The 26670-nt window shown below is 40.3% G+C and overlaps 1 protein-coding gene across 1 annotated transcript in view; it reads left to right on the top strand.

Annotated features, from left to right (window-relative positions):
- The window catches only part of LOC149196439 (uncharacterized), a 175093-nt gene that overhangs the window by 24192 nt on the left and 124231 nt on the right, over positions 1-26670 (top strand). The window lies entirely within an intron of this gene.

Below are 26670 nucleotides of genomic sequence, written 5' to 3'. Positions count from 1 at the left end.
CATTTCCGTCTGTTCCCGACAGTTTCGGCTTCTGCCCTTTGCGTCAGCTTTCCCGGCAGTTCTAGCAGTTTTGGCTGTTCCCGACAATTCCGGCTTCTGCCCTCTGCGTCAGCTTTCCTAGCTGCTGTGCTGATACTCCCGGCACTATCTCTGCCTCTTTGCTTTTGTATTCACTGCCCCTCAGCTGCAACTCCAGATCACTCACTCAACTTTCTCAGCAAACCCAGCCCTAGAAAGTCGAAATCTTGATCTCTTGGTGTGTTCTCCAAGTGACTCTCAAGCCTCCTCTTATACTTTTCTCGTTGATAGGTCAACGACCGAGATTAAGTCCCTAATCAACGACTAAGATTAGATCTGGCTTAATCCATGACTTTTGGACCATTCTAACACAATTTTATATTAATTCACATTAATATTTTAATTTCCCTAAGTTTAGACTTAAAAAACTTAGGGACTCCATTAAAAATATTAATTATTTTAATATCTCCCAAACTGTTTAGAATCTGCCCAAACCCTTTCTGGGTATTGGAGATCTCATTAGCCTTAGCCTCTCCACCAAATTTCGTGGCTAGAGCACATCCGATGCTACCCCAAATCAACACTCCCTCTTAGCGAGGACTGTGCTCTAGCAATACTCCTCACTGAGTATTACTCTGATCATCTGGCGTCGGTCCTTGATGCTAGGCCTGCTGCCCATCATCTATACTGCTGCGTCTCGTACTGCCACCCATGGCTCTGCCACTGCCACTGTTGCATCTGTACGACATCTCCCTCTGCATCCGTGCTACTGCCCATGGCCCTCCCACTACCACTGCTGCGTCTGCACTGCATCCCCTCTCATCATGTTGCATCGTTCTGCCCATAGCACCGCCACTGCTAATTGTTGCATTGCAACTCAGTTTCTGAGAAGTAAGTAACTGATCTCCCAACTCTGACATCTCTGTCATGCTAGAGACACTCCCGATTCTGAAGCTCCCTCTATCGCTGACAAGTGCTCCCTCTCTGACCTCTGCACTGCTGCAACAACTCCTTGCATCTTGCACCGTTGCACACCTCTCTGTGCCATCCTGCGCTGATTGAACACTCCCGTGCCTCTCGCACTGTTGCAGCCTGCTAGCCTCGCGCTGTCCTGGGAATCCTGCACTGTAGCTCTCTTTGCCGCTCCATCCTCATCTGTCTCTACCGACATCCACCAGTCCTGCTACTCCTCTTTGGGGCTCCCATAGCCAGGTATAATCCAAGAGGTTGGGTACCTCGAGGATCCTGCCCCTCATCTTCTGTAGTCCTCCTGACTACAGCATGATGTCTCCCCACTTTCACTCAAGTGGTGTGTGTGCACTCGTGGCACATACATTATTTGTCTCCACTTCCTTCTCTGCCCTTGTTGGCGCTGCCTTGGTCTCGGAAGCCTCTCCCGTTCTCTTTTTCCTAGGACATTGGGTCGCATAATGACCCAGCTCCCCACAGTGAAAGCATTTGACCTTGGAGAGGTCCTTCTTCTTCCGCTTTTCTTACTTACCCTCAGATGCTAGGGCAACATCCACCTCCTCCTCCTTCTTGATTCTGATCCCCTTGCTGCTACTTCCCGTCTTGGTCACCCTCCTGATCTCTTCTTGGCGAAGAGCCGCCCACATTTCCTCCCAATCTGGAAGGGTCGCCCTGCCCAGTATGCTTTGGACAAACACCTCCCAGTCTTCTGAGACTACATTCAGGGCTGTTCTCACCATCAACTCTGGATTTGGTGTGGCCCCTATGGAAGTCAGCTGATCTCGGATCTCCTTCAATCGACCGAGGAAGGTGTCGATCTGTTCTCCCTTCTGCATCTGGTATGACTGCAACTGATTTTCTAGGAGCATCTTCCTCTGCACGGAAGTATGCTGATACAACTTGGTTAGGGCCTCCCACATCTCCCGTGCCGTATTCTTCTCGGCAATATGTGGTACTATATGATCCTTGACCCCGTCAAGAATGATATTCTTGGCCCTCGCCATTGCTTCCTCTGTTATAGATCTAACCCGGGAATATTATAGATCTGATATGAAAATATAAGATAATGCAAATAAACCCAGAAATAATATGAAATGATTCTTTATTGATCAAACCCTTAAGGTAGGGCAACACCATACATTCACTCCTTAAGGAAGGAGAACACTCCACAAGCCATATGCCTGTTCATACAATATTCCTTGACTATCCTCCTTGACATGGAGTCTCTAGCCTCTATATATGCCTCATACATACAATACCATGGGTCATTACCATGGTTCCCTCATACCATCAAACTAATACCATGGGCCCATTACATTATTACTAACTACTTGTGGTCCCTTACATGATATGGGTTAACCACCTTATTTATTACTATGGCCCATCCCATTATTACATTATTACCTTGGGTACCTCCCTTGGTACCCCATATTATCCCCCCCTAGGTATATAACATTCCACCCCCCTTAGCATGTTTCGTCCCTGAAACATGGGAAGAACACAAATAATAAGATCTACTCAAAAGAGTAGTCCACTGGTACCATGCACGTGCATCTAGCCATCCAAGAGAGAGGTGAACCCTCGGTCTCGCTGGTGCCTCGCTCGCTTGAGATGGAAGTTGACCGTGGTAGCTCTTCTGTGTTGATGTGTAGTAGGTGGATCTTCGCTCCTCTCTATCTGTCCTGCGGGGGTTGTTGTCCGTGTGGCTAATTGGTTGCCATCTTGATGGTTGTCTTGCGGGGTGATGTGGGTGATGATATGTTGAAGTTTTAACCCACGATGGCTTTTTCTTTAATTCACCCTGTTGTGGTGCCTGTTGTGGTGTCTTCTTTTCCAATATGACTTCAACCACTGAGCCCTCATCTGATGTACTTGTAACCTTTTCTGCTTCAGCCTCTGTTTGTGTTTGATTGTCTATCATCACTGGCTCATCATCTAATATGTCAGACCCTGGAACATCTTCTGCTTCAACGTTCGTGGACTCTACCTGTTTATTGATGGAAATATCCTGTAATGTAATTTTCTTCTTTTTATACCAGAGCTTCAGGAATTTCTTCTGCACATTAATATTGATAGTACCCGCAGATTCCATCCAAGGATATCCCAAAACAACATCCATATTATCCATCTCTGAAGTATAAAAATCACCATGCAACACATACTTATCCATAGAAAGCTTCAAATCCTTATAAATTTGAACATCCTCATCATCAACCTGTGTATTTTCAATTTGTTTTGCTAGAACTTGCAATTTTTTTGCCAAATTAACATTGATGAAATTATGCTTGCAACTAGGATTTATAGAAACAATGATCTTCTCTTTCTGAATCAATCCATGAACCTGCAATAAGGAGATACCAGCAGAAAATAACCCTTTAGGTTCCTTGGTTTCCTTATTTTCTGTAAAAATAAAATCTTTGCTCGGCTGTGTGTCTGTCTGTGTGAGCTTATCCACAAGATTAGTTTTACGGTCAAAGTGATCCATAAGATCTTTTGTGAATGTGTCCCAAGTCAAGGGCCTTCGATAGCAACGTTGATGCCATTGCCACCATTGCCGTCTTTCATTGTCCAAGTACAGTGTTCCCACACTCAACTGAGTCTCATCATCCATGATGTAATTCAATCTAAAATATTTCTCCATTTGTGCTAGCCATTTGGCTGGATGAGAGCCATCAAATTTATACAAGTCCCTGAAATTCTGACCTAGGGCCGCCATAAAAAAAAAAAATTGGCGAAAATTTGAAATGGTCACAATTCCGTCAATATTGCTCAGAATGCGTATTATGACTTGTTTTCGGAAATGGAACAACTATTCTGCATCTACCCATGTGATAGAAATCCTGATCCAGACACTGGAATTTCAGATCTGCGCTGCTACTCTCTTGCCGTCACCACAATTTCTGCAAAAAAGCGCTGATTTTAAATCAGCGATATCTCCCTCATCCGGACTCCGATTCGACTGATTTTTTTTTTTGAAATTGGGTATTTTTTCACCAAGAATCCAGATCTGCAATTAGATTTTGCAGATCTTGTGCTAGGACGTCCAGATCTGCGCCGCAAATTCGCTGCCCCAAAAAATTGTCTGCAACACCACTGATTTTTAGATCAGTGATATCTCCTTCATCCGGACTCCGATTCAGCCGATTTTTTTTTGAAATCGGGTATTTTTTCACATAGAATCCAAATCTGCAATTAGATTTTGCAGATCTTGCACCAAAACATACAGATCTGATCTGCAAACTGGCTGGCCCCTAAATCCTACAAAAAAAAATAAAAAATTCTCCACTTTTGCCCAAGAAAGTGCTATGATACCACTTGTTATAGATCTAATCCGAGAATATTATAGATCTGATATGAAAATATAAGATAATGCAAATAAACCCAGAAATAATATGAAATGATTATTTATTGATCAAACCCTTAAGGTAGGGCAACACCATACATTCACTCCTTAAGGAAGGAGAACACTCCACAAGCCATATGCCTGTTCATACAATATTCCTTGACTATCCTCCTTGACATGGAGTCTCTAGCCTCTATATAGGCCTCATACATACAATACCATGGGTCATTACCATGGTTCCCTCATACCATCAAACTAATACCATGGGCCCATTATATTATTACTAACTACTTGTGGTCCATTACATGATATGGGTTAACCACCTTATTTATTACTATGGCCCATCCCATTATTACATTATTACCTTGGATACCTCCCTTGGTATCGCATATTATCCCCCCTAGGTATATAACATCCTCATACCTGTCATTGTCAGCTGGGTCAACTGGGACCGCTATTGTCTTCAAGGTGAAGTGCTTGACACGATTTCTGTCAAGTATGGATAAGATTCTGGCCTTCCAGACTACGAAGTTTGAGGCTCCGTCCAGTCTGTCATAGTCCCTTACTCCATGTAGTGCCATTCCATTGCTCTTCTACTTCCCTCCTGGAAGTTCTCAATGTGACTCCCTTTGAGCCTCGATTTCCCTCCTGGAAATCCTTCTATCGATGTCGAGATGCCCCCTACTCTGATCGTCTGTGCAACCATACCATTGATCCGGATTTCTCTGCTAGAAACCCTCGGTAGCAACTCCCTCCTTGGCCTTGCCCAGTTAGGTACTGTTCTGACAACAATACTTCACTAGCTCCACTCTGCAACTTATCCACAGCCTCCTAAACCCCAACAACCTGAAGGTGAGAGAGATCCTAGGCTCTGTGCAGTCCCAACACCGACAAACTAGCTCCCTAAGCCAACTGCATCAACCCTCCTGGCCTCTGTGTGGCTCTGCATGAACCTGTCTTTGCCTCCCTCAGCCTCTGCACAACCTCTTCTTGGCCCGAAATTGATGATGCAGTGCCCCCTTCCTTGTTGTTTTGCTGTTAGGAACAACTTCTGTCACTTAGGACAGCGGTTTTCTGTTGCTGCTGCTTTGCTTGGCTGATGTCCTCAGTTCTCTTGTGATCTGCAACCACGCTCTAATACCATGTCGAAGTTTCTAAGTCTAATAGTTAGAAACCCTCCATGTACTTTCTGATTTATTCCTTCCTACTTGTTATGATTAATTAACAAGTTATTTACCATGTAAATATTGAAAATAAACACAAGTACATGCTTAACACATTGCAGATCATCAACTGAAGGAAACAGAAACAAGCACACAAATGACACCATTATTTTTGGACTAATGTCCTCGGAAAAACCCAATGCGGGAAAACCGGTGCAGCTATCTGAGGGTTTGATTTATTAAGCAGTTTTAGAATACAATCTGAGTGCCAAATCCGGCTCACCTAACATAGAAAAATCTCGGCAGTAGTACCTCTCCTTTGGAGACAGATACTTCGGTTGAAACCCCGGATAAACACTCTAGTAGCTCCTCAGCTCCAATCTTCCCCACGAAAAACCCCAGTGTCAGCCTCTAGGGACTGTGTTAGCCTCCTCTGCCCTCTGCGTTAGCTTTCCCTGCAGTTCCGACAATTCCCGGCAATTCCGGATGTTCTTGGCAGTTTCGGATGTTCTTGGCAGTTCTGGATGTTCCCGATAGTTTCGGCGTCTTCCCTCTACGTCAGCTTTCCGACAGTTCCCAGAAGTTCTAGCTATTCCCGACAGTTCCGACTGTTCCCGATAGTTTCGGTTTCTGCCCTCTGCGTCAGCTTTCCCGCCAGTTTTGGCTTTTGCCCTCTGCGTCAGCTTTCCCGGCAGTTCCGGCTGTTCTCGGCATTTTCAGCTTCTACCCTCTGCGTCAACTTTCCCGGCTGCTGCGCTGATCCTCCTGACACTATCTCTGCCTCTCTGCTTTTGTATTCACTACCCCTCAGCTGCAACTCTAGATCACTCACTCAACTTTCTCGGCAAACCCAGCCACAGAAAGTCGAAATCTTGATCTCTTGGTGTATTCTCCAAGTGACCCTCAAGCCTCCTCTTATACTTTTCTCGTTGACAGATCAATGACCTAGATTAAGTCCCTAATCAATGACTAAGATTAGATTTGGCTTGATCCATGACTTTTGGACCATTCTAACACAGTTTTATATTAATTCACGTTAATATTTTAATTTCCCTAAGTTTAGACTTAGGGACTCCATTAAAAATATTAATTATTTTAATATTTCCCAACCTGTTTAGAATTTGCCCAAACCCTTTCTCGGTATTGGAGATCTCATCAACCTTAGCCTCTCCACCAAATTTCGTGGCTAGAGCACATCCGGTGCTACCCCAAATCAACAGAGACCGACCCTTTCTAAGGACTGGATCTCCGCCCATTATGGCTCTGGTACTGATAGTAAAAGGAAAAGGGAGGAGCATGGGGAGGCTAATGACACCGATAATTCAATTCAGGGAAGCAACCAGTGCCATAGTATGTCAAATTGCTTTTGGTTAACAAATTCTTGCTGTGAACAGGTTTCGGGCATCGTTGACATGGCTCGGCCTGCGAGAGGTCGCGGACGTGGAAGACGGGGCCGGGAGCCCAGAAAGGATAAGGACTCGAGCACGTCTGAGCCCTGCAGAGGGAGGAAATCGGTAGAACATCTTATTAGTGAAGCTGCTGAGGCATATCGTGAGGGCACAGATGAAGGCATCCAAAATCTGTTAGAGGAATGGGAAGAGGAAATTAAGCAGGGTAGTGAGACTGAGGAGGATATGGAAAATTGGAGGACACTTGTCCCGGATCCTGGGAACACCAGAGGCAGGATAACGCAATTTAAGCAGACATTGTACCTCTACTGGCTAATGAAAAGCCTGTTGGGCAAGGCCATGGAACAGATCTTGGTGGGTATGGCGGTTTCTCTCCAAGGTATGTCGAGCTACAAACAAGATCTGCAAAAAATTCAATTCCAACTCCATAAGCAAGATATTAGGTTGGACAGAATTGAAAGACACATTCCATGCATCCTGGAACTGTCGGAGATGCCTGGAGCAACTATTAAGGATCTTGCGCCAGTGGAATCAGCCTCAAAGGAGCAGAAGGGCTAGTCAGTTTCCCATGTTTACTTTTGTTATATATGTGGATAGCATTTACTTTTCGTCATGCAAGTATATGTATAGATAGAAATATAGAGTCTGGTCATGAAACAAAGACATATATAGCTTGGCTAGAGAGATTGAAACTTTATTGTTTTTGGATGGCTTACAATGAGGATAGGTGGCCAACAAACTTGGTTTCCCATTGGGCAAGTTGAGGCCACCTAGCCAATCTATGTGGTGTAAATTTGCCTATTATGAATAGAAAATGAAAGGTCCTGCCAAGCTTAACAAAAAAAAAATCCAACAGACTTAACAGTTTTTAGGATTTTAGGATTGGGGGGGTTGCAACAATTTCTATTGGAGTTTGTCATGTTTGAGGGTATGGAACTAACATTTAATTAAGAGGACTGTTACCCACCAGAAGTGGGTGACCCCATAGGAGAAATTTTTCTCCCATCATCTCTTCCAACCAACCAACCAGTAGCCCTTGACAACCACTACTAGCCAATGACGGTATGCCATTCCTATCTCCGCCACCTGCATCAGACACATGTTTCCTCGTACAATTGGTAAGAGCACATGTTGGAAGGTGGGCTTTGATCAAAAGGTACTGTTACCCTCCAAAAGTGGGTGACCCATAAGAGAATTTTTCTCCTAGATATCTCTTCAGCCGAGAGCCAACAACCCCTGACAACCACCAATTTAGTTGATATATTGTGCCATTTGATCTCCGCTCCCTGAGTTAGTCATATGTCATCTTGCACATATGTTGAGATCATATGTTAGAAAGTGGGGAATCCAACCCAAAAGGTATGTTTTTCATTTTGTAATCGGGTGCTTATGCTTGTTTTTCTTGGGAATTTTGGGCATGGATTATTGGGTGATTTGGAAGAAGGAAAGGTTTTGACCGTGGTTTTGTTCCCTCACCTTAAATGGGGGGTTAATCCTCAATCCTAGTCCTATGGGATCTTGGAAACCCCAATTTTGGTAGTGTGGTCCCCTTTTCCTGGTCCACATTTTTCACTCCCTTGCGCACATTACAAACTCTATTTCATCATTTTCCTTCTCTAGGTCCACATGACCACTGGGTTTGCAAGGCACTGACACTCCTCCCCCCTTGTCCACATTGCTAGGGCGAGCCTAGAAATGTTTCCCTGGAGGTTGATGCAGCTAAAAGAAAGTTAAAAGCATATCATGGCCACAAGCAAGAAACAAAAGAAAAGAATATTATAAAATGCAAAAGATGGTTGAGACATTTAATATAGCACGTGGGCAAAAGCCAAACATGAGTTCTACCCCTTATTATTATGGCCATCACCTTGGTTCCTAGGGCCCATGAGTGCCCCCACATCATTAAGGAACCCATGCACGTCCCAACCCCTGGTGGGCGATGAACTGCCCCACCTTAAGGGGGTAATAATTGCTTTATATCATTCACTCTCATTTCTTGGAGCCCTGAGCAGTAATATAAAGAAAAAATCAAGAAAAGGCAAAAAGAAAATAAAGAAGGGTGGAAAAACAAAGGCTGGAGTAACTCATGTATCCACGATTGCTCCCTCCTACATCTATACACCTAATATGTGGACATCCCTCATCATTTCCACCCTTGAACCCATGGCATTTGGCCTTGAGACCCCCGTGTCCCCATCCATTCATCATCATTCACATGACACCTATCAATTGAAGGATGTACTAGGGACCTGTCTTTCCCCTTAGGGGTTGGGAACACCTAATAGGGTTGTTTATTAACCACTCCTACCTAGGGAGGTAACACTATTTTGAGATCAAAGCCCCAAATTTGGAAGGGAAGCCCCATATGAAGTCTCAATGTGCCCTTGATAAACAAGCTTGGTTCACTTAGATGCACTAATGAATTATTGTACTTGATGGTGAGGATGTAGTACTAGACATTATATCTATGTTGCAGGAAACATTACCCAGGGGTTAGTTTCCGGCCAGAAACGAAACGGAACGGAAATGAGGAAACTCGTACCTACGGCCTAGAAACTCGTTTCCAACTGTACTAGCATGTTTCACACTGGGGAAACGTGGCCAGTACGACTAGAAATGAGTTTCCAAGCTGTACAATGGAGTTTCCACTTCACAATTGCGGTTTTCTTTTCTTTTTATTTTTTTATTTTTCACTTCTAATTTTGATTGGGCGAACAAAATATCTTCTGGATGCTTCTAGATGCCTCTCTCAAGTTATAAAGAGACTCTCGCCTCATTCTCTCATCACACAATTGAGCAAGTCGTTTCTCTTGGAGACAGACGATTTTAGCAAAGAAGAAAATAGGAAGAGAGTAGTGGTTTCAGCTAGGGCGTTTTCAACAGTGAGCAAAGGAGATTTCAGCAGCAATAGAAACACATTTCAGGAGCAAGAGAAAGAGATTTCAGAAGCAGATTTGGAGTGTAGAGTTTTCGACTACGACATTCTTGGATTTTGGCTCAACTACAACCATATTTCTCTTGTCTTTTTGGCATTTTGGGGTAGCTTCAACTACAAAAAATTAATTTGGGTAAGAAGCATTCATTTTCTTAATTTTTTCCTACTATTTCTTCAATTTTTCGAGGGTTTATGCTTCCAAATATATGAAAAACGTTTTTTCTTTACAAATTTGTTTTTTTAATTTTTTTTTTGCAGCAATGGCTTCCAACCAAGGTGCAGCTGCAAGTTCAAGCCCCAGGTCCAACCCAAGGGCTGAATATTATCCTCTTTGGAGGCATGTTCAGAAGCTTCAAAAATGTGGAGGTGGTGGCTCATGGGAATGGCGATGTAATCTTTGCAGTAATTTGTACAAGGGCTCCTACCCAAGAGTGAAGGCACATCTTTTGCATGGAGGAGGACAGGGGATTGTAGGTTGCACAAAAACAACAGACCCATTGGCAAGGAGGGCATATCAAAGAGAGCAAGATGAGGCAGATGGAATTAAGAGAAGGCATGATGAGCTTAGTCAAGCTACTCCTCAAGCTCCACCTAACATTGAGCCAAGGATTGTAGTTGAAGCAAGGAAGAGGAGAGCCAGTGCCACTCAACAACATGAACAACCAGCATCCAAAAATACCAGAGGGGCATCCCCTTCAGTTCAGGATAGCATAATTGCTAAATTGGTGAATGTGCAAGCGAGAGAAGAAACTGATTCCAGAGTGGCTAGGTGCATCTATGCATGTGGTATCCCATTCAATGTTGTTCGCTCTCCTTACTGGCAAGATATGATAAGGGAAATTAACAAAGCTCCTCAAGGGTACAAGGGGCCCAACTATGAGAAAGTCAGAACTCAACTTCTCAAAAATGAGAAGGAGCTTGTGGAGGATATCTTATCACCAATTCGTTCTTCCTAGAGTAGCTCTAGGGTTACCATAGTCTCAGATGGATGGACAGATACAAGGCACAGACCATTGATAAATATCATTGCCACTTCCCCCAAAGGAGCAATGTTTATAAAGGCGGAAGACTGCTCAGGAGAGGTAAAAGATGCACAGTTCATTGTTGATGTTATTATAAAATCTATTGAACAAATAGGGCCTAACAGGGTGGTGCAAGTTATCACGGATAATGCACCAGTTTGCAAAGCTGCAGGTTTAATTATTGAGGGGAGGTATGACCACATCTTTTGGACACCCTGCATTGTCCATAATCTGAATCTGATCTTAGAGGAGATCGACAACAAAGTTCCATGGATAAAGGAAATCACAGGGGAAGCAAGGGAGATTGTTAAATTCATCACCAACCACCACCAATCTCAGGCAATATTTTGAGAGTACTCCAAATTGGAGTTGTTAAAAGTTGCTGAGACAAGATATGCCTCAAAATTCCTGATGTTGCGCTGCCTTGTTGAGGTTAAGCATCCATTAGTTTCTATGGTGGTGAGTCAACTTTGGGTTGAGTGGAGACAAGCAGATTCAGAGCGGGGATATATGGTGCGTAGATTGTGCCTTGATGAGGATTGGTGGAGCAAGATAGATTTCTTGCTAAAGTTCACAACCCTTGCATTTGAGCTTTTTTCGAAATGATGACATTGACCAACCTTTCTTAGGAGAGGTATATGATGGCATGGATTCCATGGTTGAGAAAACTATGGAAATCATTTCACAAGAGTCTCCACAACTTTTGTTTGTTGATGATCATTTTGTTGATTTAGTCAAGAAAATCATTGTTGATAGGTGGAACAATTTCAACACTCCATTGCACACTTTAGCACATGCCTTGAACCCCAAATTTTATGATGAGGAGCTTATTGCTCAAAGCAATGGGAAGAGGAAGGCACCCCATAAGGATAGAGAGGTGGCTAATGGGGTGAAAAAAGCCCTTATGAGAATATTTCCATCTCATCTACACAGGGAGGTAAAGGAAGAATTTGCCAGTTTTGCTGCAAGATTAGATGATTATGCAGATATATCAACTTTGGAGGAGAGAAGCACCATGAATCTAGTTAGGTGGTGGATTTGTCATGGAGAAAATGGTGTACATTTGCAAAACCTTGCCATTCGTGTTCTTTCACAAGTGGCAAGCTCTTCATCAACAAAAAGGAATTGGAGCACCTATGGTTTTATTCATTATGTGAAGCGCAATAGGTTGGGTTCACAGAAGACAGAGGATCTTGTTTATGTGCACTCCAACCTTCGCCTTGCATCTCATAGGGGTCTAGAATACAACAGTGGTCCTTCTAAAGAATGGGATGTGGATCCAGAAAGTCCTGATTTGGATCTCTCTCTTGCTGCCCTGAATATTGAGGTCCAGCCTAGAAGTGGAATTGGCCCATCATCTTCTTCAACACCACCATCCACTGTTGAGCATGCTTCTGCTTCTATTTTTGATGAGGATTATGATGATGAGGATTAGTCTTTTGTCTTTATAGTTCTTGCAACCTCATAGCCTTTATTGTACTTGCAACCTCATATATATAATAAAGGCTGATTTTGAGATTTGGATATATAATAAAGGTTGATTTTTGATATTCTGATATTGCTATTTTTATCATGTGATCATTCATGAGTAAATGTGAGGTAAATTTAATCATAATGTTTAAACTTTAAATGTAATAAATTATAATGTATCATGTATGCTTTATGATTGCACATAACATTTCTTAAATGTCCTAAATTCTAATATATATATATATATATCGCGTTTCCCTGTTTCCAAAATTTGGTGGGGTCACGTTTCGTACTCGTGCCCGTTTTGGAAACTCGTACCTGTTTCCCCGTTATGTGCAACTTAGCATTATATGTAATTGGCAGGTGGTTTCATTATGTGCTGGGCAACTTAATTAGGGCCCAAGTCCACTAGAGGATCATATTGACACCTCCGGGTGAGGCATTGAGAGCCATGGGACTCCCATCATGTGCAAAGCATCATTTCATGGCATAGGCACCTTCAACACCCATAGCAGTTTGCTCATTGCCCCACATTATTCACGATATGATGCACTTGGATCAATGTGCCCCAATTGGCTTAACATTTACCATGTGGTGTGGCAGCTGATTCAAGGCCCAAAGGAGGTTTCTCTCACCCCTTGAGACATGGGAGGGCAAGCACCATCGCTAGAACCCTCAACATTGGAGCATTACAAGCTATTTTTCCACCAGGAGATCAATGAGACCAATTTTTGTGCCCCAAACACGAAATTGGGGCCCACATGGAGAGTTAGGGGTCATCCCATTGTTCGAGATTTATGGAGCCTCAACGCTGCCTTCCAACAACCCTACATCAACATGCCATCATCATTTCGACTTGCATTTGGATGGCTAATTCATAATTTTGTAAAGCTACTTGGTCATCTTGTGACCAAGGGATGTATCTTGCCCATTTTTATAATGTTAAAGGGCTAGTAGGCGTAATTCAACCTAGTTACACACATATAAGTAAGAGAGAGATCATTTATAGTCTCTCATCATTATAACACTTGAGCTTAGTCTTCTTGGGATATTTTCACACTTGTTTCTTTGGCTATTGGGGATCTTTGGGATGCACTTTGATATATGGAAGCTAGTTCACTTTCTTCTTTGGAGCCATTTCTTGGATTTTTGGATGGATATATTGCATGTCATCTTGTAAGTGCCTCATGTTGATGGAGTTTTTCTCTTGAATTTGTTTAATGTATGGAATTGTTGCTCTAGAATATGCTAAAATCATGCCCTAATTGTTGAAAATTAGTTTTGGAAGGCTTTCTAGTAGAGTATTGCATATGTTGTTCAATGTATGGCATGTAATGAATGTTCCTAGTGGAGGAATCTTTGAACTCCATGAAATTCCATTATCTCTTGAAGTGGGTAAATGTTTAGAATTGATTCCTAGGGCATCAATTTTAGGCCTCCTTAGAGATGTTTTAGCTCATTTTGAACATCCTAAGACTTCATATGCCCAAAGGACAAGGCACTAATCCAAGTCCTTGGTGGTCAAACTCAAATCTTCTCCGCAATTTTCTCTCCTAAAATCAATCCTTTAAGGCTAGGGCGAAAATCTAGGGCATGCAACAAAATTTTAGGGAGGAGGCTTTTTGGTGATTTGAGAGCCTGAACATCAAGCTTAGGATCTAGGCTAATCTATGCTCCAAGTTTGGTGGGCATCCACTCAAACTTCATCCATCAAATCTCTTGCCCTACGTGTTGCTCCAAGAGGGAAACCCTAGTTCTTTACCCCTAAACTTGAGGACTTCTTTGAAGGTTGTATGAGCTTAGTACTTGTTGAAGTATATCATAAGAAGCCTTTTCTCCCGGGCCTTGACCTTGTGAATACCTATCACCATCGAAAAATATCAAAACCCTAGGTCTTGAGCCTCCTTTTCTAGGGCTTTTCTTTGAGAGCATTTTGCTTCTTTGAAGCCTTGAACCATTGTTGAGTCACTCTTGAATGGTTCCTAGCTTGATCACTTTGTGCCTTGTACTTAACATATCTATTTTAAGTGATCTCCTTCATACTGGGAATCCTCCCATCGGTGAATGTCTAAAAAGAGCATTGGCTGTGGTGACAGTGGGCCATTGTCCCATTTTTAGCACTTAGTCTAGCTGTTGGTCCTATAGGCTTTCCCTCCTTAGGGCCTGCTAGATTTTGTGGTAATAGGTACTTTATTCATTTTGTAATCGGGTGTTTATGCTTGTTTGTATTTGGGTATTTGACATGGATTATGGAGTTACTTGGAAGGAAGAGGGGTTTGACCATGATCTTGTTCCCTCACCTTAATGGGAGGTTCATATTTCATCCTAGTCTAGTGGTACCTCCTCTAATGGCCCAATGGGTATAGGAGGGGCATTACCTGGGAAACCCCAATTGAGATAGCGCAACCCCATCTTTCCCTATTCCATACTTACCACTTTCCATCTTACATTATAAACCCTATATTCCACCTCTCTTCTTCGGGTTCATTTGACCATTGGTTCTCTGGGATTCGACACCATATATCCTCATGCCTGGGTAGGGCTCGAGACTTTTGCTTGGGAGGTTGATACAACTAAAAGAACAAGAAAAAACATATGATAGCCACAAGTAAATATAAAAGAAGATCAAAATGAAAAAGATGGCTGAGACATACAAATTAGTTCGTGGGCAAAAGCCTAGCATGAGCTCTACCTCACTCATTATGGCCATCACCCGGTCCCTAAGCACATGTTGTTGATTATATTATGAGAAGGAACCCTTGCATGTTCCAAACCCCTGATGGGAAATGAGCCCTCTCTTCATTAAAGGGGTAATAATTGCTATACATCATACAAAGTAAGCTCTAACCCTTTCAACTACATGTAGTATACAAAGAAAAATAAAAAAAAAGTAAAAGGCACATAAGAGGGGTGGAAAAACAAATGCTAAGTTGGTAACTCATGCATCCATGATTGCTCTGCCCCCACATCCGTATGCTCAGGATAAGGAGCCCATCATTGCTGGTCCCTTTGACCATGACACTTGGCCATGAAGTCTTTTCCCTTCATTCTGTCATTATTCACATGGCACCTATCAATTGAAGGGTGGAACAAGGACATGCCACTTCCCCTTGGGGGCTAGAAACACTTAATAGGGTGGTCTATTAACCACTCCTACGTATTGAGGTAACACCATTGTGAGTTCAAAGTCTTAATTATGGAAGGAGAGCGTTATTTGAAGTGTCAATTTGCCTAGTACTTTCAAGCTTGGTACACTTAGATGAAAAAATGATTAAATGTACCAAATGATATAGTTGTTGGCATTGGATATTGTGTGTGATTGTTAGGTGGTTCCATAGCCATGGCTTGGGTAGCTTAATTGGGGCTTAGGTCTTCCAGAGGCGCATATTGACACCCACAAGTGAGGTGTTGAGAGCCATGGGACTCCAATCAACACCAAAGCATCATACATACCTGTGGGCACCTCCAACACCCATAGCATTCCAATACTTTTCCCTACATTGATGACTTTTATGGGATGATGCACCTGACCCAACATGCCCCCATCCGAATTCGGACAATTAGAGGGATGGAAGTTGATCTAGGGCCCTGAGGAGGATGGTCTTGTTGCACTCATATTTGTCAAAATTCCAAGGAAGCGGAAGTACAATTTTTTTCAACAGGATTAGATCATCTATCAACAATCTTATGTGTCATTATAAACCCATTCTGTAAGTTATGTAATGTAAATGATCCTAGTAAGACCTTGAGTGTATGTAACAACTTAAGTAAGCCTATTATTTTGGCGAAAAGTTTCATCTTAGGAGGTTTTTCGTCTCATTGACTCGTGTGTTTTTAAACACAGATGGTCGGCAGAGTTTTTCCCTCCAACCTCACCCCAAATCTATGGTGGAATTCTTTGTCAAAGTCTTAGGTGAGTCCTAATAGTGTAGTCGAGTCTTATGTAAAAGTGATTTGAGAATAATTTAAGCTAGTTGGCTAAATTATTTTATTACAAATCACTTGGTCTAGTAGATCAGGTTGTGTCACAAAATTGGGTATGTGTCTTGAGGGTCTAAGCCAAATGTATATTCCCCCTTTGAGGGTTGTAAATGTAAACATTTTATGTAAATGAGGGTGGAAAAAATATTAAATCCCCTCGTGTAAATTAATTAATTTTTCTGGCAAAAAATTAAATAAATCCTAAGCCAAAAAATTAATTAATTAGAGTCAAATTAAATTGTCTTAGGAAAATTAATTCTCCAAGTGGAAAAATTCGTGGGTTTTAAAAGAAGTAATTTTTTAAGGTCCTCCACCAAGGGAATATTGTATATTTCAAGAAAATTTGGACCCTTGGACCTTGGTGGTTAAGTCAAAGTCAAATTTTTGAGGAAATTAGCTCAAAATAATTAATTTTGAGCTAATAAAAATGGAGTTAAATGAGAAATTCGAAAATTCCTCAAAAATAAAAATTCAACGGCTAAGATTAAAAGATCTTCAAGAGTTTATCAACGACCGAGATTATTTTGACAAGGATAAAAAAACTAGCCGTTATTTTTCAACTTGGAGGATTTAGCTATAAATTAGAGAGTCATTTGAGTCTCTAGCACGATGATCTCTGGCTAGAAAATTGTTGTTGAAGCTTTCATGTAAACTAGTGCCCTGTTGGGAACTATCTTTTCTATCATAACTTTGGGGTGCAATTTCAAGGTGTTCCATGTTCATGATTTGTGGTATGCACTGATTACAGGCTTTCCTATGTTTTGTTGAATATTGGTAAGATTTGTTTTCATTAGATGGAGATAAAATCATGCTATTGATAGTTTTGGGCTAATCTTAGGTGGTTTGATTCTCCATATGCTTAACATATTGTCTTGAGATAAATACATAGTGTTTGCAGGTACTTCAGTCATTGGTCTCCAAGTTCACAAACTTGGGCAAGAATTATTTTGCTTGGATCCCAAATATTTGTATGGTGGATTTAATCTTTGCTAAGGCTATAGTGTGCATTGGGTTTCTAAAGTATTTTTAGCCATTCATCAAAGAAAAAACTCCATAAAAAAATATTTTTAATTTTTTTTATTTCAAAACCCTTGTACATTTGTAAATTTTGTGAATAGATTTGTAAATTAAATTTGTAAATTATTTTTGCTAATTGGGGTTTTGGGTTTTTTGAGATTTTGTATATATTTGGGGTTTTGAAATATATATATATATATATATATATATATTTATTAGGTATTTGGGTTTCTATTTTAAATTTGTTTCAGGATTGAGGAAGAAATTGGCATTGGAGACCTCAGAAACCCTAGATGTCTAGAGTTTTCAGGCTATTTTTGCAGGTTGCTTATTTTCAAATCGGGGAAGAAACCCATTTTTTGAAGGCCCTAGCCTTTACCCAACCTAAAAGGCTAGTGTTTGGGACCTATTTTGCAAGCATTAAGAAGGCCATAAGCCCTACAAGGGCTAGATCTCATTGCAAACAAGGGTTTCTTCAAGGGATTGGCATTTTATCTCTAACAATTTGTTTTGCAGCGATTTTGGGGTTAACATTGTGTTTTCAGGTGGTCATCTTCATTGGAAGTCTTCCTAGCCATCTACAAGGCCCCAAGGCCTCTTGGTTTGCTATCTGAACCCTAACTTCTCATTGTTTTACCACTGCTGTAATTTTTATTTTTAACAGTGATATATAAGCCCTAAAATCACATTTAATTTGGTAAAAATAACTCAAAATTGCAAAATTTGAATTTTCCTAAATTTTGGCTGTTTAGGCATTGGTTATATAGCTTAGATCTGATTTTTTGCTCGCTGGAATTTTACTGCATAACTGAATATATCAGATTTGAATTTTTTCTGAATAATTCACCTAAAAAGCTCAAAATTTCAAATTTTCAGTTTTGGCAAATTTTTCCAAGTTCTGGGCATTTTTTGGCATTTGTTCAAGCACTAATAGCTCACTGGTTTTCCGATTTCCTCACTACTGTAACAAGTTTTTCAGATCTGATATTTCTGAATATCACACTCTAAAAGCCCTAAAAACTTGATTTTTTCAATTTTGATAGTTTTTTCCTAGTTTTGGGCATATTGAGCATTTTTTGTAGCATCATTAACTTGCTGACGTGATGATTTGTTTACTGCTGTAACAAGTTACTTCAGAATTGACATATCATTGAATATTCCATTTTAAAGTCGGTTAAATTCATAAATTTACCTCAGTTTCATATATTTGGTAAATTCCATGATCTAAAGTGATTTTCTTGCTGCTGTCATAAGTCTAATAAGTGTTGGAATTTTCTGAAATATTACTACTGATTTGGACATTTGAGATCTAACACTTGCTGGTCTTGCTCCTAGTTACAATGATTTTTGAATTTTACACTTAAAACACTCATTTAAGCTCTAAATTTCTGATCTTGTGGTTGGTTAAGTTGCTTTGACACTTGGAATCTAATTGACATTGTGATAAGAACATCTTGAGTAAATTTTATTGGCATCGTGTAATCATTGGCTAATTGACAAATTGGATAATTTATTCTAAGTATCTTGTGGATTGATTCATTGACACTTGTATCCTTAAGCACTTGCCTTGTATTAAGATTGTCCTCTAATTGTTGTTAAGTACTGTTGTCATAAGGAGTAATAATTATTTGACTACTTAAGTCTTAAACACTTATATAATTTTAACTCAAGTAATTTCACTCATCATCTTTGCACGAGCATTCTAGGATCTAGCTTGCACTAAAAACTTACCTCCTAGCATAAGCTAGGTTGATAGACTCCTAGGGCAACCCTTTTCCGATTAGCTTGAGGGATTCAACCCTTCTTAGTGGTTAACACAATGACCTTGCAGTTGTTAGAGCCACAGTCTCTGCAGCGCCGGAGGCACTGGGTGGTTGGAACACAGTGGGAGGTATTATTAATCAGCCTTTGCCTCTTTGCGTGCTTCCCGTTGGCTTCCATCCCACAACTTACTTTGAAGACTGTTTCTCAAAACAGTTAAGGGAGAGGTTCAACTTAGAATAGGCATTTAATCTAAAATTTACCAACATTCTTGCATCACACCTAGCTCTTAGGACTTGCATCCCATATAGGTTAGTCTATCATATCAAGCAGCGGGTGTCCATCTAGTTACTTGGCATTAATTTACATTAAGCAAGAATTGTGACTCCATAAGGCATTGGTCTCATACTTAAAATCTAATCTAATCATTAATCTTGCTAAATTTAACCAAGTAGCTAGGCCACTCATCCGTGTCTCCCAAACAAGTTGGTTCCCAACTTGTTTTCCTTCACCTCATTTCCATAGGGACTACCCCCCATAACCTGCTGTTGGGAGACAGATAGAACAGAGTGGGCGGGGATCAGAGTGACAACCGCCCCCCTGAGCGATTGTCGCGGTGCCTGTACAATCTGAGTGACAAAAAGTCTCACACTTTGAGACATGGGAGGGCTAGCACCACCTTGAAAGCCCCCAATGTTGGAGCAAAGATAAGCATTTTGGCCACTTGGAGACCCATTAGGCCACATTTTGACCCCAAGGTGCAATTTGGGGGCCCACGGAGAGAGATTGACAGAAATGTGAAGGCCAACCTTCACATATCGATTTTAGAGGGCTTCTACACTTCACTTGGCAGCCTTAGCCCTCAACACATGCCCTAAAGGGCCTACTTATGGATGATGTTAGCACATTCTTCCCTACGAGTCACACATGTGGGCAATCATTTGTGTTTTGTCATTGGCTATTAGGTTGGCTTGTGACCTAATTGTTGTTGCATCATTATTTTATTGTTTTAGGGGGCATTAAAATTAACTTTGTGACTCCTCATATAAGTAGAGGAGAGATCATTTGTTGTAAATCATCATCACAACTTGGAGATTTCAGCCTCTCTTTAGAGAATTTCGGCCCTCTTTTCTTGTGGTAGAGATGTGACCTATGAATGCACTTTGATATTTGGAGAAAATCATTTGTCTTTGGAGCTATTGTCTTGGATCAATGGATGGATTATCTTGCATGTTATCTTTGTAAGTGAGCTTATTGTTGAATATCTATTTTCTTTGTCTAATGTATGGAATATATTGAATCTAGGGTTTTGCTATTGTGCCCTAATTTGTTGAATATATATTGAATGGTATCTAGATGTCATTATTGCATGCATTACTCATGAATAACATGTGAATGAATATCCTAGTGGTGAACTTTAACTAGCTCTCCCATCAAACTCCTTGATCCATTGCATATTGTTAGGGTTTTTGATGCTAGGGCATCAACTATCCTTCCTCCTTAGCAACATTTCGCTCATTTAATCAACTCATAGACTCCATCCACCCAAGGATAAGGCACTGACCCTCCTTTTTTGGTGATCACTTTAACTTTTATCCATAGATTCCGCTCTTCTTCCTTTCTTACCTAATTCGACCCCCTTTAAGGCTAAGCGGCCAAGCTAGAGCTTGGTGCGAATTCCTAGGGGAAGGGAATTTCTGGAGTTGGAGAGTCTAAATTCCAAGAGGATAGTGGTGGCCACAAAATCCCTTCTTTTGGTAGGAATTCACTTTAATTTCGTCTATAAATTTTCTTTGCCCTAGTTACTAGCCCCAAGCTGACCCTAGTTTGGACATAGCTTCAACTTGGGGGATTTTTGAGGGTTTCGTGTTCCTCGTTCTTATTGAGAATTATTGTTGGAAACCCTTTGTCCTTGCCTTGACCTTTTTCCATCCCAATACTCAACCTATTAATCAATCCCTAGGTCTTGTGCCTCATCTAATATGCCTCTATCAAGAAAGCAAATTGCCTCATATTGGAGCCTTGAGCCTAAATTGTGACTTTCTAGTAGAAGGCCTCATTGTGTCACCTTGTACCCTAACCTTAGAATACATATTATGTGACCTTCTCATATACCAAGACTCCTCCCATCGATGAAAATTAAATAGCAGGGGGTTTTGGCTATGGTGACAGTGGGCTTGTTGCACACATTTTGTCGAAGTTCCAACGAAGCAGTTGTACCAATTTTTTGAAGGATCAAGATCATTAGCCATAAGTTTTTTGAGTCATTGTAAACCCATTATGCAAAATTTGTAATGTAAATGATGTTAGTAACACTGTGTATGTATGTAACAACCTAGGTAAGCCTATTATTTGGCGACGAATTTCACCATAGTAGGTTTTTCGTCTCACTGATTTATCTGTGTTTCTAAACATAGATGATCGACAGAGTTTTTCCCTCCAGCCTAACCCCAAAGCTAGGGTGGAATTTATTGTTAAAGTTTTAGGTTATTCCTAGTGTTTTAGTCGAGTCTTCTGCAAAAGTGATTTGGGAATGATTTAAGCTAATTGGCTAAATTAGTTTATTACAAATCACTTGGTCTACTAGATCATATTGTGTCACAGAATTGGGTAAATTAATTGAGGGTCTATAACGAACAGGTATCCTCCTTTGAGGGTTGAATTATGTAAAAAAATGTTTTAGTGCATGGTCTCTCATACTTGGATACCATAGCTAAAATATTTGAGGGTGGAAAAATAATTATCCCCTCGAGTGTCAATTAATTATTTTTTTTGGCAAAAATAAAATTAAGCCAAACAATTAATTAATCAGAGTAAAAAATTAAATTACTAGAGAAATTAAATTCTCCAAATGGAAAAATTCGTGGGTCTTAAAGAAATTAATTTTCGGAGATCCCCCACCAACAGAATATTAGAAATTTCAACAAAAATTGGACCCTTGGGCCTTGGTGGTCAAGTCAAAGTCATTTTTTTGAGGAAATTAGTTCAAAATAATTATTTTTGAGTTAACAAAAAATGGGTTTAATGAGAAAGTCGAAAATTCCTCAAAAAATAATTATTTTCAACGACAAAGATTAAAAGATCATCAAAGATTTATCAATGGCCGAGATTATTTTGACGGGGATCAAACCAACTAGTTGTTATTTTCCACTTGGAGGATTTATCTATAAATTAGAGGTCATTTGTGTCTCAAGCCATTTGATGTTTGACTAATGTAACTCTGTAAAGCTGATGTAAAGCTACTGTCCACTGGGAACGTTTTGAATAATAAAGATTTTGGGGTGCAGTTCATGGTGTCTCTGATCCACTGATTTGTGGTATGTGCTGGGTACGAACATTCCTATATTGTGCTTAAATTTTTTATTAAATCGTTATTTCATTGTAGATGATAGGAACATTCTATTGATAAGTTTTGGGCTTATCTTAGGTGATCTGATTCATTGTTGTTCTAACAGTTTATTCTTGAGAAATTATATAGTGTTTGCAGGTTCCCCAACCCTTGGGCTCCAAGTTCACAAACTGTGGGCACAGGCTGACTATGTTTGGATCTTGAATATTTTTTATGGTTTTCTAACTTTGCTAAGGCTGTAGTTTGACATTTATCTTTTGAAATACATTTAGCCATTTATCAAAATTTTGCAAAAAATTTATTCTCAAATTTTCTTTTAAGCATTATACACATGTATATTTTGTAAATATATTTTATTTTCTAATCCTTTTTTTGTAGCTGGGGTTTTAAGATTTTTGTATATATGGGGGTTTTGGGCTACTGTAAATTCATTTGTGCAGGTGAGATCAAGGGAAAAGAGCTAGAATAGAACTAGATCTAGGCCCTTGAGGGTAAGATCTAGCCTCTATCTTTTTTTTGCAAGGCCAGCTACTGAAGAATTTTCAGGAAATTGAAGAGCTGAAGCAAAATAATTTTTTGGAGCAGGGGTTTCAAGTTTTTAGGGCTCTTAGGCTCGACATCATTCTCCAAGCCCTCAGCGTCAGCCTCTAGAGCCCTTGTGTCACCCTTTTTAGCCCTCCTAAGGTTGGCCATAAGCTCTAGGGCTCTCAACCTCCCCTCCAAGCCTTGCCGCAAGCCCTAGAGGGCCTTCCCTTGCCCTTTTGGCCCCTTATCCGTCCTCCGGTTGGATCCTCCTCCTCTCGGCTCCCTCCATCTTCCCTCTGCTCCCCTTCCTCCCTCCTCCACTAGCCTCTCTCCCTCTCACTCAACCCTCCGTCCTCCCTCCTCGACCCTCCTTCCTCTCTTTTCCCCTCCTTCCTCCAAGCCGCAACCCCTAAGGGCTTGCGGCAGGCCTTCAAGGCCTCTTCTTCCTACGTTGTAGCCCTTGTGGGGCCTATGACAACCCCTTGTGGGCCTCTCCTCTCTTGCGGCAGGCCTATTAGGCCTCCATCTCCTTGACCGAACGCCTATTAGGCCTTTTCCCTTAGCTGCTAGGACTTCTACGCCTGTTTCACCTGAACGATAGCCCTACTAGGCCTAGCTTTAGCCTTTTTTGGCCTTAGTTTGCCTCTCCTCCATCTTTGGTTGGTTTCTGGAATTTTTGGACTGAATATTGATGGGTTTGCAGGGAGAAATTAGCTGAACTTTATTGTTTTCAGGTGCCAAGTCCATTGGAAAATTTTTGGCAACTTGGGCAAGCAATCTTCAAGGCCTTGGGCCTAGGGTTTGATCTCTAAACCCTCCATTTTCCTCATTGTTTGTTACAACTCTCTGAATACATTCATAACAGTGATAAAATTCATGCTTAAGTGCCCTAAAAATCACATCTAAATTGCCTAAATACATTAAGAAATTCATGGTAAAAGTTTACTATTCATTTGATGAGTTTGGCATTGTGTTTTGGGCATAATTCTTAATAATTTCATGACTGATATCTCTGCATAAAAATGTGATCAAATCTGATATAGTCTAAAACTACATCTTAAGAGGGCTATTTTTTTTTATTGGCAAACTTGTTTTGGCATTTGGTAATTTTTGGGCACATTTTGGCACACACTCTCACATTGGTGGCTCACTGTTTTCACTCTTTTCTTAGTGGTGTCATAAGTGATTTCAGATCTGATATAGCACTGGATAATAGATCATAAGAGGATTGTTTAGCTCACATAATCACTTGGCAAGTCATTTAGTATCTCATTGATCATATTTGGTTCTTACATGCTTGTCATTTCTTGGATCTAGAGTGATTTACTTACTGCTGTCCTAAAGGTTAATAAGTGCTCATCTCACTAGTGATTCTAAGTGCTATTGTGAAGAAGCTTGTCTTAACTTTGGTTATTTGAAAGCTATCATTTTTTTTGTTTACTTGTAAGTTCATTCATAGCCTCTAAGAATCATTAATTTTGCACTAAGCACTCACACATCATAGCTCTAATTATCTAATCTTGTTGAATGGTTTATGTTACTTTGGGCATTGAAATTTCATTGGCATTGAAGTAGCTATCTCTTTCTTAAGTCTCTTCGTACATAATTGACATTATTGTGTTGAGCATTTTATTGTTTAAGGAACATTGCTAAGGAAATAATTGGATAATTGCTAAGCACATAATTTTGTTTTTCCATCACATCCTAAGAGGCTTTGATAATTGTATTGTCTATCCTAAGCATTGGCATCTTGAGAGTTATTGATTCTAAGTGAGCATCTCTTAATATTGGCATAAGATCATCATTGGCATTTATTTTGTTTAAATATTTTTTAATTATTTCAAGTAATTGTCATTATCGGATAAGTGTTTTAAACTTGCTATCATTGATTATGCATCTTGTGGATTGCTTAATATTGGCACTTGGTAATTGGCACATTCTTGGTAGTAAGATTGTCTTTCCATTTATTGATAAGTACTCTTGTCATTGAAGATTAATCATAACTTAAGTACTTAAATGTTAAACAATCTTAACCCAAGAATGACTCATGCACCTTCCATAAGCATTCTAAGTCTAGCTGCACTAATAATTTACCTCCAAGCATAAGCTTGGCTGATAGACATCTAGGACCACCCTTTCTCAATTTAGCTTGAGGGATTCAACACCTTTCTAGTGGTTAACACGATGACCTTGTAGTCGTTAGAGTCATAGTCTCTGTAGCATCGGAGGCATCGGGTGGTTGGAACACAGGTGGATGTATCGTTAATCAAGCTTTTTCTTGCTTTCCGTTGGCTTCCATCCCACAACATACTCTAAAGATTGGTTCCAAAATAGTTAAGAGGAAGGTCTTATCTAGAATAGGCATATAACTAAAAGTAACCAAGATTCTTGCATCACATCTAGGTCTTAGGATTTTCATAGCATATAGGTTAGTGAAGCATCTAAGCAACGATTGTCCATCCGGTTACTTGGTCTCTAATTGATAATAAGCGAGAAATTGACTCCATAAGGCACTGGTCTCAAATTTGAATTTAATCTAATCCTTAAATCTTGCTTGAATTAACCAAGTAACTAGGCCACTCAGTCGTGTTTCTCGGACTTGTTGGTTGCCAACTTGTACTCCATCTTCACATTTCAATAGGGATTACCTCCCATAGCCTGCTGTTGGGAGACAACTAGAACGAAGAGATCAAGGATCAAAGTGACAACCCCTGACCTGAGTTGTTGTTGCAGTGCCTGTACAATCTGAGAACCAACAGGGCCATCACCCCACTGTTGTCACTTGGTCTAGTGTTAGCCTTGTAGGGTGTCCCTCTCGAAGGCCTGCTAGATTTTGCGTCAACAAGGACCAAGCTCTCTATGTACCTCGATTTTGGTCACATTAATTTTTGAACTCCTTTTTCACGGCACTAGTGAAATTGTACCCATCACTCAAACTGAATCTCGATTTGACATGTTAAGCTTTTTCTATCGTATTTTAATGCTTAGAGGGTGATATTGATGATGGGGATCCCAATATAGGCAATGATTTTGATGATATGTAGTGCTAGTTATTTGTTGTAGTGTGATTTTTTTTGGACTTTACAGGCCATTTAGGGCCTCTTTGTTGATGTATTTTTGGTTCAGAGATGGATTGCACTCAATGCTATTTTGGTTATATGCATTAGTTGTATGATTGAATTTGTATTATCATCATGTAAATGTTTTATATATTTCATATTTTATGTGTAATTTACTAATTTGTTATATTTTTTAATATATAATATATAATATCCTCCTTGTCATGTTTTGGGGGGGGGGATCATGTCATGTGTCGGATGCTTATATTTTCATGTCCTCTTGTCCCATTTTCTCATGTCATGTGACTTAGCTAAAAGGTAATTTTATTTGATATGTCATTGCTCTCTAAGTAGGAATTGCATTAAATAATTGTCAAAAAGCAAAATCTAGCATTTATTGCATGTTTAAACCCTATTTCTAGGGTTGACATCATCATTATATTGTTTTTTTATTCATGTTTCAGCCATAAAAACTCCATTTCAAACCCTAAACTCTGCATATCCAATTGATAGTCTCAATATTTCGTTGACTAAATCATTGTAAGACTATTTCTTCTGGCTGTTATATGACATTGCATGCTGTCTCATTGAAAATCTATTAAACCTTAACTTATAACAGCCCTATAATTTGCTTAAAGTGGTTTAGGGA

This window comes from Pinus tabuliformis, chromosome 2_2 (assembly GCF_031772625.1).
Source record: "Pinus tabuliformis cultivar Carrire ecotype Pingquan chromosome 2_2, CPIR1, whole genome shotgun sequence".
In the NCBI taxonomy this organism is placed as follows: Eukaryota; Viridiplantae; Streptophyta; class Pinopsida; order Pinales; family Pinaceae; genus Pinus; species Pinus tabuliformis.
The sequence above is the reverse complement of the archived record's forward strand: the minus strand, read 5'-3'. Positions and strand labels throughout refer to the sequence as shown.